The following is an 11,551-nucleotide window of genomic DNA, read 5'->3' on the forward strand; positions in this document are numbered from 1 at the left end:
AGGGGTCAGGTGGGATCCAGAGAAGGCAAGGTGGAGAGGCACAGGGCCCTGACTTACAGCTTTGGAAGTTTCTGGAGTTTCTCTTTGTGGGGTTGGGGTGGGGGTTGTGAGTGTACCCTGAACAAGTCAGAAGACAATTTTCAGAAGTTCTCGCTCTCCACCATGTGGAGCCTGGGAACCGAACTCAGATCATCACGCTCCGTGACAAGTGGTTTTTTCCACTGAGCCGTTGCCAACCCTCATTTCATGAGCATTCTTTTCAGCCATCACTGTAAAGCAAAGAAGCTCTTGGGCACAGATGGGCAGGGCTGTCACCATGGCTGTGTGTCAGCTGGTGACCAGGAGCCTCAGGCAAGCCCAGTCCAGACTCTCTCGAGCCTTAGAAGCTCAATGATTTTGACTCCTACACAGCCTAGATGAGGGGTCCACCCCGGAGATGTAATTTCAGGGCTGGTCCAGAGAAGAGCCGGAGGCTGGGGATTCTAAATGAGGTGGTTGTTTAGACATCTGAATAACTTGGCGGTGCTGTCTCCAGCAACACTCACACTGACCGGCCATGGTTTCCATGTCTCCCAAGAGCCCTGTGTACTGAGAAAACCCAGCCCCAGAAAAGTGAAAACACAATGTTCCTGGATTATTTATAACTGAAACGAGATGTTGTGTGTGCTTGCTCGACTTTGTCCCAGGAGCTGAGGGAAGGGGAAGGGGTCCTCACCCTTCCTCTTTCTTTCCTTCCCTTGTTGAGGCTTCCCCAAGGTACTGGCTGCCTTCCTATCTGGAACATCCCAGATTGTGAAGCTCCCGATTTCCCTCCCAGTTTTGAGAAGGGCACTTTCTGTTTGGTGGGAAGGTATAGAAAGTGAACAAGCAAATTGTGCTTTTGGTTTCTCTGCTATTTGGCCTTCTGCTGTTTGCCTGCGTCTGGGACAGATGGGCAAGATTCAAATATTTTCCTTCTGTCTTACAAACTCTGCCCACTGCCGGTGATAGTGATGCACATGTGCACACACACACACACACAACACCCTATAAACTGGAAGAGCAGGCATTGCCCCAGCATGCATCTCCCACTTCCTTGCCCTCAGTCTTCTTGGTCCTCTATTGCCTGGTCTAAGAAAGTGATTGCAATATCCCCAAAGACAGATTTTTTTAAAAATATTTATTTATTATGTATACAATATTCTGTCTGTGTGTATGTCTGCAGGCCATAAGAGGGCACCAGACCTCATTAGAGATGGCTGTGAGCCACCATGTGGTTGCTGGGAATTGAACTCAGGACCTTTGGAAGAGCAGGCAATGCTCTTAACCACTGAGCCATCTCTCCAGCCCCAAAGACAGATTTTTAAAAGAATTTGTGTATGTGTGTTTTGTCTATATGTATGTCTGCACAAAACATGCATGCCTAGTGTCACTGGGGGCCAGAAGAGGGTATCACATCCCCTGAGACTGGAGTTAAAGGTACTTGTGGGTGCTGGGAATCAAACCCAGGTCCTCTTCAGGAGAAGTCAGTGTTCAACGACTGAGCTCTCTCTTAAGATCCAACCTTCCCCTTTTTAAAGATGTATTTATTTTTAGCGCATTGGTGTTTTGTCTGCACATATATTTGTGAGGGCACCAGATGCCCCGGAACTGGAACTACAGACCATGGTGAGCTGCCATGTGGGTGCTGGGAATTAACCCAGGTCCTCTGGAAGAGCAGCCAGTGTTCTTAACTGCAGAGCCATCTCTTTAGCCCCTGCTTCCCCTCTTTTTTGAGGCATGGTCTCACCATGTAGTCCTGGCTGGCCTGGCACTCATCATGGAGATCAGGTTGGCCCCCAGGTCAGAGATTAGTCTATCTCCGCCTCCAGAATGTTGAGATTGAAGGCATGCACCACTATATCAGGCTTCCTAAAGGCAACTTTTGAAGGGGGAGCTTTTCTCCAAATATGGTAAAAGAATTGGACTGGGAAAAGCCCAAAACCCAGGTTTCTCCCTGGCTGGGCAGTGGCTCACTCTTTCCACTGAGGAAGTCTGCACAGAAGCACAGACTTTTGCTCCCACAGCTAGGAGGAGATTTGGCAGCAGACCAGTTCTATGAAACTGTAAACAGGCTGGAGAAATGGCTCAGCGGCCAAGAGCACTTGCTATGCACGCATGAGGACCTGAGTTCAAATCCCTAGGCCCACATAAAAAGCCTAAGAGACAGCTCTTGCAGAGGCCCACATTCAACTCCCAACACCTACATGGCAACTCACACCCATCTGTAACTCCAGTTCCAGGGCTTCTGACACCCTCACACAGACATACATACAGGCAAAACATCAATGAACATAAAATAATGAAAATAGCTGGGTAGTGGTGATATAAGCCTTTAATCCCTTAATTTAGGAGACAGAGACACTACCTAGTGAGTTCCAGGACAGCTAGAGCTACATAGTGAGACCCTGGGGCAGATGTAGGGGCAGGCTGGAGCCCCAGTGCTGTGATGGCAAACACAGGTGGATCTCTGGGGCTTAATGCCTACTGAGCCTAGCTCCAAGGGCAATGAGAGTTCCTGCCTCAAGGGAATAAAATGTTGAGTAGGACATCTGTCCTCTCCAGCTGTTCAGGGACTCGTGTGCCCATATACACTACAAAATCCAACCGATACTCAGGAGGCAGAGGCAGGCAGATCTCTGTGAGTTTGAAACCAGTCAGAGTTACAAGTCAAAAAAAAAAAAAGGAAAGGGGAGGAGTCTGCTCCTCTGCATTCCAGGTTTTTCAGTACTGGCTGGAATCTTGGTTCTTATAGACCAGAAAGGATAAAGTCTGAGGACCAGGGTGTCAGCTGACTTGCCTGAAGAAACACAGGCTGACAGAGGCTAGACCTTTGGAATCTGAACTGCTCACTCTGACCCATTCCACCTGCAAGTTCTGCAGTCCAGAGACTCTCGGTAAAGTCCAGGCTGGTGGGGACTCCACCCTGGAGCTCGCCTGCCCCTGCTCCTCAACATCTTCCACACCAGGCCTGCCCCTGCACCAGTTGACGCCGGAACAAGACATGTGCACATGCAGCCAGCCACGGTGCTTCACAGAGCTGAAGTCTGGACACATCTGAATGCTTTCACTCAAGTGACAGTTGAGGCTGGGGTAGCTTGGTGGAGCGCTTGCCACATAGAGCACAGGGTCCTGTACCCAGCAAGGTGTAAACCAGGCAGAAGGTGGAGGCAGGAAGATCAGAAATCAAGGTCACCCTGGCTACACAGGGAATTAAACGCCAGAATTCATTAGATAGGATCATGAAATCCTCTTTTTTTAAAAAAAAATATTTATTTATTATGTGTACAGCATTCCTTCCATGTGTGCCCACAAGTCAGAAGGGGGCGCCAGGTCTCATTATAGATGGCTGTGAGACACCATGTGATTGCTGGGAATTGAACTCAGGACCTCTGGAAGAGCAGTCAGTTCTCTTAACCACTGAGCCATCTCTCCAGCCTGTGAAATCCTCTCTTAAAAAAGGAAAGAAAAACAAAACCAACCCCCCTAAAAACCCTCTAGTAACTGCCAGGCTAAAGAAGACACCTGCTACTGGCTCCAATTATTAGGCCTCTGGCCACTGAAGCAGGAGCAACAGCTGAACCGCTGCAGGATGCAATATGCATTACCTCAAGGGCACTGGCCAGCCTGGCTACCCTCCTAGCCCTTACGGCAGGACCCCAGGAAGTGGCTTATCATTTGAAATAGGAGGGGCTGGAGAGATGGCTCAGAGGTTAAGAGCACTGACTGCTGAGGTCCTGAGTTCAATTCCCAGCAACCACATGGTGGCTCACAACCATCTATAATGATATCTGGTGCCTTCTTCTAGTATGCAAACATACATGGAAGGAATGTTGTATACATAATAAATCTAAAAAAAACAGGAGATACTGCCTCATTTGAAATAGGAATATTCTACCATCTACAAAAGAGTGGGGTCAGATAACATAGGAGGATCCCTTTCAGGATCCTGGGGTTCCTTTTTTTTTTTTTTTTTTTTGGTTTTGGTTTTTCGAGACAGGGTTTCTCTGTGGTTTTGGAGCCTGTCCTGGAACTAGCTCTGTAGACCAGGCTGGTCTCGAACTCACAGAAATCCGCCTGCCTCTGCCTCCCGAGTGCTGGGATTAAAGGCGTGCGCCACCATCGCCCGGCTTCCTGGGGTTCCTTTTAATATGGGTGTCATGGTCCACACCTATGAAGTCAGCCTATAGGAGGCAGAGATTGGAAGATTGTTAAAGACCAGCCTGGGCTATATAGCAAGATTTTGTCTCAAAAAGCAAGCTATACATATGAATTGCAGAGATAGATAGCTTCCCAGCCTGGTGTCAAGTTAGTCCCTCATATGTGAGCATGGCCACTGCCTTCTGAATGTCTCCTCCAGGCACTTTTGAAGGTGGGTCTGGCCTGTGTCTTGAGGGGCTCACAAAGTCAGTCTGTCTTCCTCCTGCATCCCATTGGCTAGTCTTCCTGCAGGAGAAGTGAGATGGTCCCTGAGTGATCCTTGCGGCTGTCCAGGCTGTGACAGGACAGCTGGCTTACTGTCCCCGTGGTCCAGCAGAGCCTTCCTCTGACTGCATCTTACCCTGAAGTACAGGCAGGGGTGACATTTGAAAGGGACTGAAGGGACATCCTCTCACCAAGGCCATCCCAAAGATGGGTGTAGTGGGACCCTCCCCAGAGTGGAACCCAAGCCGAGGTCTGCAGCTTATCCCTCCCGGTCCTGTCTCCTCCATTCACAGCCGTCCCCAGCAACACTTTCTTGCCCTCTTGATCATTGTGGAAGGCAGAATTGCTACATATCCGCAAGATCCCTTGGCCCTGGGGTACGCACCCCACCCAGGATTAAACATAGTGTGGATTCTTCCTGGTAGATTGTGTTAGAAGGCCTTCCTTTCCATAAGGCCATTGTCCCTGCAGGCTGATGGACTTACATTAGGGCTTTTCTTTATCTAAAGCATTTCTTTTGTGACAGGGTCTCACTATGCAACCCTGGCTTGTCTGAAACTCACGCTGTAGACCAGGCTGACCTCAAACTCACAGATCCCCTTGCTTCTGCCTCCCCAGTGCTGCGAGTAAAGGCATGTGTTGCCACCATCCAGTTGTTTTTATATTTTATGTTCATTGGTGTTTTGCCCGCATGTATATTTGTGTGAGGGTGTCAGAACCCCTGGAACTGGAGTTACAGACAGGTGTGAACTGCCATGTGGGTGCTGGGAATTGAACCTGAGTCCTCTGAAAGTCCTCTCTTTTTTCTTTTTGAAAGAGGACCAATGTCGGATGGTGGCATATGCCTTTCACCCAGCACTTGGGAGGCAGAGGCAGGCAGATCTCAGAGTTCGAGGCCAGACTGGTCTACAGGTCAAGTTCCATGACAGCCAGGGCTACATAGTGAGACCCTGCCTCAAAAAACAAACAAAAACCCCAAAAGAACAACAAATTTTACTATGTAGCTAAACTGGCCTAGAATTCATAGTGATTCTGTCTCCGTCTCTGTAATTATGGAATTACAACTATGTTTCACCACACCCAACTTTTTGTTTGTTTGTTTGCTGAAGCTTTTGGAGCCTGTCCTGGAAGTAGCTCTAGTAGACCAGGCTGGCCTTGAACTCACAGAGGTCCGTCAGCCTCTGCCTCCCGGTTTAACACAGTTTTACAAATTAGCCCAAATTTTCCTTGAAACTGCCTAGGCCTCAAGGTGCTTGGATTACACATAGGAGTCTCCATGGATGGCTCCCATGAACTTCCAGAGTCTTCCCTCTGGACAGTTGCAGAAAAGAAAGGCACAGACTCAAAACACAAGAACATGTCAGTGTATATCTGGGAGCATTGGCTCAGGCCTGTGAACCCAGGTACTTGGGAGGCTGAAGCAGAGAAATCACAAATTCAAGGCTGCCCAGCCTGGGCATCCTGACTCAAAAGTAAGGTCAGTTCAGTGGGCAAAGGCATTTGCTGCACAGACCTGAGGATTTAGGTTCAATCCTAGATCCCATGGTGGAAGTAGAGGATTGACTTCCGAGAGCCATTCTGACTGCCCCGTGAGTGTACACAGTCACACACGTGTGAGCACACACACGCAGCAAGTAATAGTAATTCCTGAATAAAAACCAAAATTAGGGCTGCAGAGATGATGGCTCAGCAGTTAAGAGCACTTGTTATGTGAGAGTCAAAGTTACATTTGAAGTTTTAGTTACTGTGCCTAAGAGACCTGTGAAGCAAAAACACTTGTGTTCTGCAAGCCCCTTGCCTGAGGACAGCCAGTTTCTGAACTGCTGGAGACAGTTGTCTACGGACGATAACAAGCCATGTGTTTTTCATTTCCCTAAACAAGTTTGACCCGTCGGCTCTGGACATATTTGATCACAGGGGTGGGAGGTTCACAGACTGGAGGTATGCTTGCCTGCTCTGGCAGAGGGGCTGGATCTATTCCTAGCACCCACATGGCAGCTAAGACCCCTCAGTCACTCCATTTTCCAGGGTATCAGGTATCAGGCACCCTTTCTTGGTTCCTGGGGCATACACACACACACATACACACACACACACACACACACACACACACACACGATATACAGACATGCATGCAAGCAAAACACTCATACATATAAATTAATTTTTTTTTTAAAAAAAAGTAAATAAAAGGTAAAAAGTAGGCCAGGAATGTTGCTTCATGGCTGGATGCTCATCTAGTTCGCAGGAGGCCTTAGGTTCAATGCCTAGTACTGCAAAATTCATAAGGCAGTTGTTTCTTATTGATTTAAAAATAGAGAAGCCTAAGCCTAGAAGAAAACGAAGTTTCGAGGCTGAGAAGAGCACCCAGCAGCCATCAGACAAGGAGGTGGAGCTGCCCTATCACCGCCGCAGTGGCAGGGATGGTGGCTCCCAAGGAGAGTTCTTGTTTCTACTCTCAGCACCATTAAAAAAAAAATCAAAGTCCAGGATGTTGAAAAACCAGCATTAAAGAACAGAGAAAGGCCAGTGGGCCGCAGCTGGCCAGGGCGCTCTGCGACATCTGGACGGACGGTGGGGACTGTGACTTGAAGAACAGGGTTGCATCAGTGGGGCGGACCTAAATTTGGCAACTTTGTGGTTGTGTAAGGGTATCATTTTTTCTTAGGAGATACATGTTGAAAGATTTCATGGTGAAGGGTCAGGCCCTGTATGCTGGTCTCTGGTAGCTCAGGAAAAAGCTGAGAGATCAAGAGGGGAAGCAGATGTTACTTTAGAATACCAGCTGTCCGTGAATCCAAACAAAGGGTCCGTGGGTGTTGATTGTTCTGTTCTTGCAACATTTCGGAAGGTTTCACAATTGCTGAAAAGAAAAACAAAGTGGCCTGAACCCAGGTATCCCCTTCTCCCTACCATGGAGACCCAATTCTGAAGCCCCACTGCTCAGAGCCCTAAGGAGGACAGGTGCCAAATCTGTTTATACTAAAAATGAAAAAGCAGCCGGGCGGTGGTGGCGCACGCCTTTAATCCCAGCACTCGGGAGGCAGAGGCAGGCGGATCTCTGTGAGTTCGAGACCAGCCTGGTCTACAAGAGCTAGTTCCAGGACAGGCTCCAAAACCACAGAGAAACCCTGTCTCGAAAAATCAAAAAAAAAAAAAAAAAAAAGAAAAAGCAATCAATTGGTGGTGGGGGGGGGTTGGCACATGCCTCTAATCCCAGCACTTGGGAGGCAGAGACAGGTGGATTTCCGTGAGTTTGAGTTCAGCAGAGTCTACATAGGGAGTTCCAGGACATGCACTAAAGCTACAGAGAAGCCTGTCACAAACCCAATTATTTTTTATTTCATATAACAGAATACTGTTGAGCCCCTAAAAGAGTAAACCAGGGTTCCAGAAACCTCAGGGGAACTTAGCCAGACCCAGTCCTGCCAACTCCCTGTATGTAAACAGTGGTGACCCATTATGTGGATGTTACACGAGGACCCATTTTCAAACCCACTCAGTGGAGGACAACATTGTGGCTGGGCACAGTTCAGAGGCGTCAGGAGGGACCCTGGGGAGATGCTGTGCTTGGATTAAGAAGAAGCAGCCCCAGAAGAGGCAGATTGCCTTGGGGTACCGAACAGGTCCAGCTCCGTAGCGGTGTCCCTGGCGCCCCCTGGTGGTGGGTCTGAGACGTGAGACTTGCAGAAGAGCACGCTGCCTCCTCCCGGGCTGCCCAGCGTTCTCAGAGCTTTCTGAATGTTTCTGCTCCTGGCCAATTGCCACCTTCAGAGCAGCAAAAGCTGAACTCAAATTCGCCGCTCAGGAATCTTTGTTGGTCACATTCGCCCAACTCTTACTCCTTTCCCACTGGCCCGTTCTTTGCCGTGAGAATGAGTTACTTGCGCATGCTCCCAGGATCCTTGGTGGTTCCATGTGTGCCACGATGGCAGTGATGGGGAAGACAACGGCTGGTACCTAAGGATCTCCTGTCCCCAGGCACTATGTCAACCCCACCTTATGATGTCTCTCCCTAAGAATTTCTATTTACGCAGCGGTGAGTCCTCAATAAGCATTTATTAAGCAATTCTTGTGTTAATCTCTGAGTCTATAGGAAGTAAAGACAGTGACTGTCACTCCCAGGGGTTCCGGGATTGTAAAGGAAATAGATGCTGGTGATGAAGTATGCAGAACAGGGTCACTAACAAGTCACCTGCAGCAGGGAAGTGGGCGGGGCAAGTGACTCAGGCAGGTATCCTGGAGGCAGAATGGGAGGGAGCCAGCAAGGGAAGATGTTCATAGGTCCCGGGGCTGCTGGGGAAAGAATGCAGGTCCACAGGGGTCAAGACCCTGGACCAGAGAGAGCTGGGTGTGCTGAGTTGAGATGGTTCCCTGAAGCATTAGAGACTTTTATGAGCTGCGTAGAGACAGATGGAGGTAACCCAGGTGAGGGACCACCTGCCATCGCCTTCTACCATAAGCCAGCTCCTGGGATGGAGCAAGGGATGGATGGTCCAGTGCCCATCTGTTCAGTCAGGGCACCTCCGGTACCTGCCAGGCCAGGGTGTGGAGCCAGCCCTGAAGATGAGTCAAGGACTGTGTTCGCCACAGGCTGAGACCAGCCAGGGATCAATAAGCAGTCAGAAAAGGGTGATGGGAGAAGCAGACACTGCAGGACCAGGGAAGGTCCCTGAGCCGGGCCTTAGATGTGGTGGATGGGAACCCAGGAGCAGCTGAGACAGTGCCAAAAGCACTCGGGTCCGTGGAAAGGGGGAGAGAATTCAGGACCCGAGCCATCCGTTTTCTTGACACACTTCACGGTGGTGAGTGGGTGCACACACAAGCACAAACCAGCAGTGGGACTCTGAATACAGTGTTTAGGGAAGCCTCGGGGGCCAGGGGACACTTCAAATCATTCCCCTGAAGGATCCTCGGCTGGGAATGAGCTCAGTTGGCAGAGAGCCTGCCTGGCCTGCGCAGGGCTGAAGCGTTAGCACACGCATAGGCAGGTCTGGCGGTGCATGGTTGTAATCTTAGCATTTAGGAGGTAGAGGCAGGAGGATCACAAGTTCTTAGTCAGTCAGGTGGTGGTGGTGCACCTTTGATTCCAGCACTCAGGAGGCAAAGACAGGCGGATCTCTGTGAGTTCAAGGCCAGCCTTGGTCTGTAGTGAGTTCCAGAATAGCCAGGACTGTTTCAGAGAAACCCTGTCTGGAAAAAAAAACAAAAAAACAAAACAACAACAAAAGAAGTTCCTGGGGGGCTGGAGAGATGGCTCAGTGGTTAAGAGCATTGCCTGCTCTTCCAAAGGTCCTGAGTTCAATTCCCGGCAACCACATGGTGGCTCACAACCATCTGGAATGAGGTCTGGTGCCCTCTTCTGGCCTGCAGACATACGCACAGATAGAATATTGTATACATAATAAATAAATAAATAAAATAAATAAAAAAGAAGTTCCTGGTCATACTATACTATACAGAAAGTGTGAGGCAAGCCTGGGCTGTATGAGACCCTGACTGAAGAGCACCTCATGTTTAACACAAGGGCCTGGCTCCTCCCCTAGCACCTCAAGAACAAGGCAGCAAATGCTGGGGCTGAGCCTGGACAGGGATCAGTAAGAGTGCACCTAGTGCTACAGACAATGGCACATGCCTGCATACCTATAATTCTGACACTTTGCAGAGACAGGTTCAAGGCCAGCCTGGTCTACGTAGCAAGTTCCTGCCAACAATCAAAGAGTGTGGCAAAGAAGCCGTGGAGGGACAACATGTTTCAAAGGCAGATGCAGGTGGAAATGTGGAAGGAGTGGGGGGTCTTGACCCCGACATCTTTCTCCCCACCCCCACCCCGCTCCTTCAGGTTCTTTCTTGTGGCTGGCATTGAGGCGAACATACCTGTGACCTATGGAATTGGCAGCCAGAGGAAAAACCAGAGTACTGGCTGTCAATTCATAGGTCAGAGCCCTGTGCACTCCATCTTGGCAGCTGCTGACAGCCTTCAGTCCCAGGCCTGAGGACTTCCGTGTCTCTGCAGGGTGGCTGTGGCTTCTCTTCCTCCGTGGGTACCAGCCTCCACCCCAGATAACAGCAGCCCCACTGGAACCAGTGGGCACTTCCACATGGAGTTGCTGTTACAGGAGGTGGGAGCCACTGTGGTCAGAGGATGGCTGCAGGCACCTCCTTTCTGGCAGGATCCTGGGAAGAGCCCCACAACTGCTGGCCCACCCATGGCCCTCTTGGCTCCAGGTTCACTCATTTTATTGAGGCTTCTTATCATTCACTCAAGGCCCACACCTGGCACCCCATAGGACGCCAACCTTGTTCCTGGGCGAAGTCCAGGCTCAATCCTGGAGCCTCCTCATCAGACCGGGAGTGGCTCGGATTTACAGCTCTCCTGCAGCCTTTGCCCCCAAGGCCCCTTGTTTCCTCCTAAATACACCTGGGGCCCAGTTACTGCTTTTGCCCACCCTCAGGGCGGCAGGCGCTGGGCAGAGGGAGAGCAAAGGACAACTGGGCTGTAACCTCCAAGGATCTCGAAATGCCACTTTCCTGAGGGTGGAGGGTGGCCCTACCCAGGAAGCTGGAGACAAGAGTGAAGGAATAGGAGAAAGAAAGAGGGTGAGTGAGTCTGGGAAGCCGAAAGAAAAGCTTGAGGACAGACAGGAAGCAAACAGACAAAACAGACGGGAGGTAGGGAAGGACAGGGACCCCAGGCTGACACACAGTGGTAGGGTGAAGAGCTTGAGGCTCTGGGTTTAATCATCAGCACAGCAAAAAATAAAATAAAAATTAAAAAAAAAATACAGGAGGGACAAGAGTGGACACTGGTACCCAGCCAAGTTCATTGAGTAGTTAGAGCAGGAGTATGGGCAGGCAGTCCCCGGAAGAATGATTCCTCAACAGTCTAAGTCAGCCAAGGCCTGGGAGCTTAACTTCTCTGAAGTACTACCGGTTCCACCTATGCGAGTGGGAGGCCATCTTGCACACTGGTTTGCACTGGTGAGAAGCTACCTACCCTTCCACCCACTCTGTCCATGTGCGAGGAGCTGGGACCCCTGAGCTGACCCAGGGGTCAGTGAGCTAGCTCATCTGCATTCTCATCCCTTCCAGAGATCCTGGCCCAAAA

The sequence above is a fragment of the Microtus oregoni genome, unplaced genomic scaffold, assembly GCF_018167655.1.
Source record: "Microtus oregoni isolate MIOR12 unplaced genomic scaffold, Mior012 000012F_ref0000307, whole genome shotgun sequence".
NCBI lineage: Eukaryota > Metazoa > Chordata > Mammalia > Rodentia > Cricetidae > Microtus > Microtus oregoni.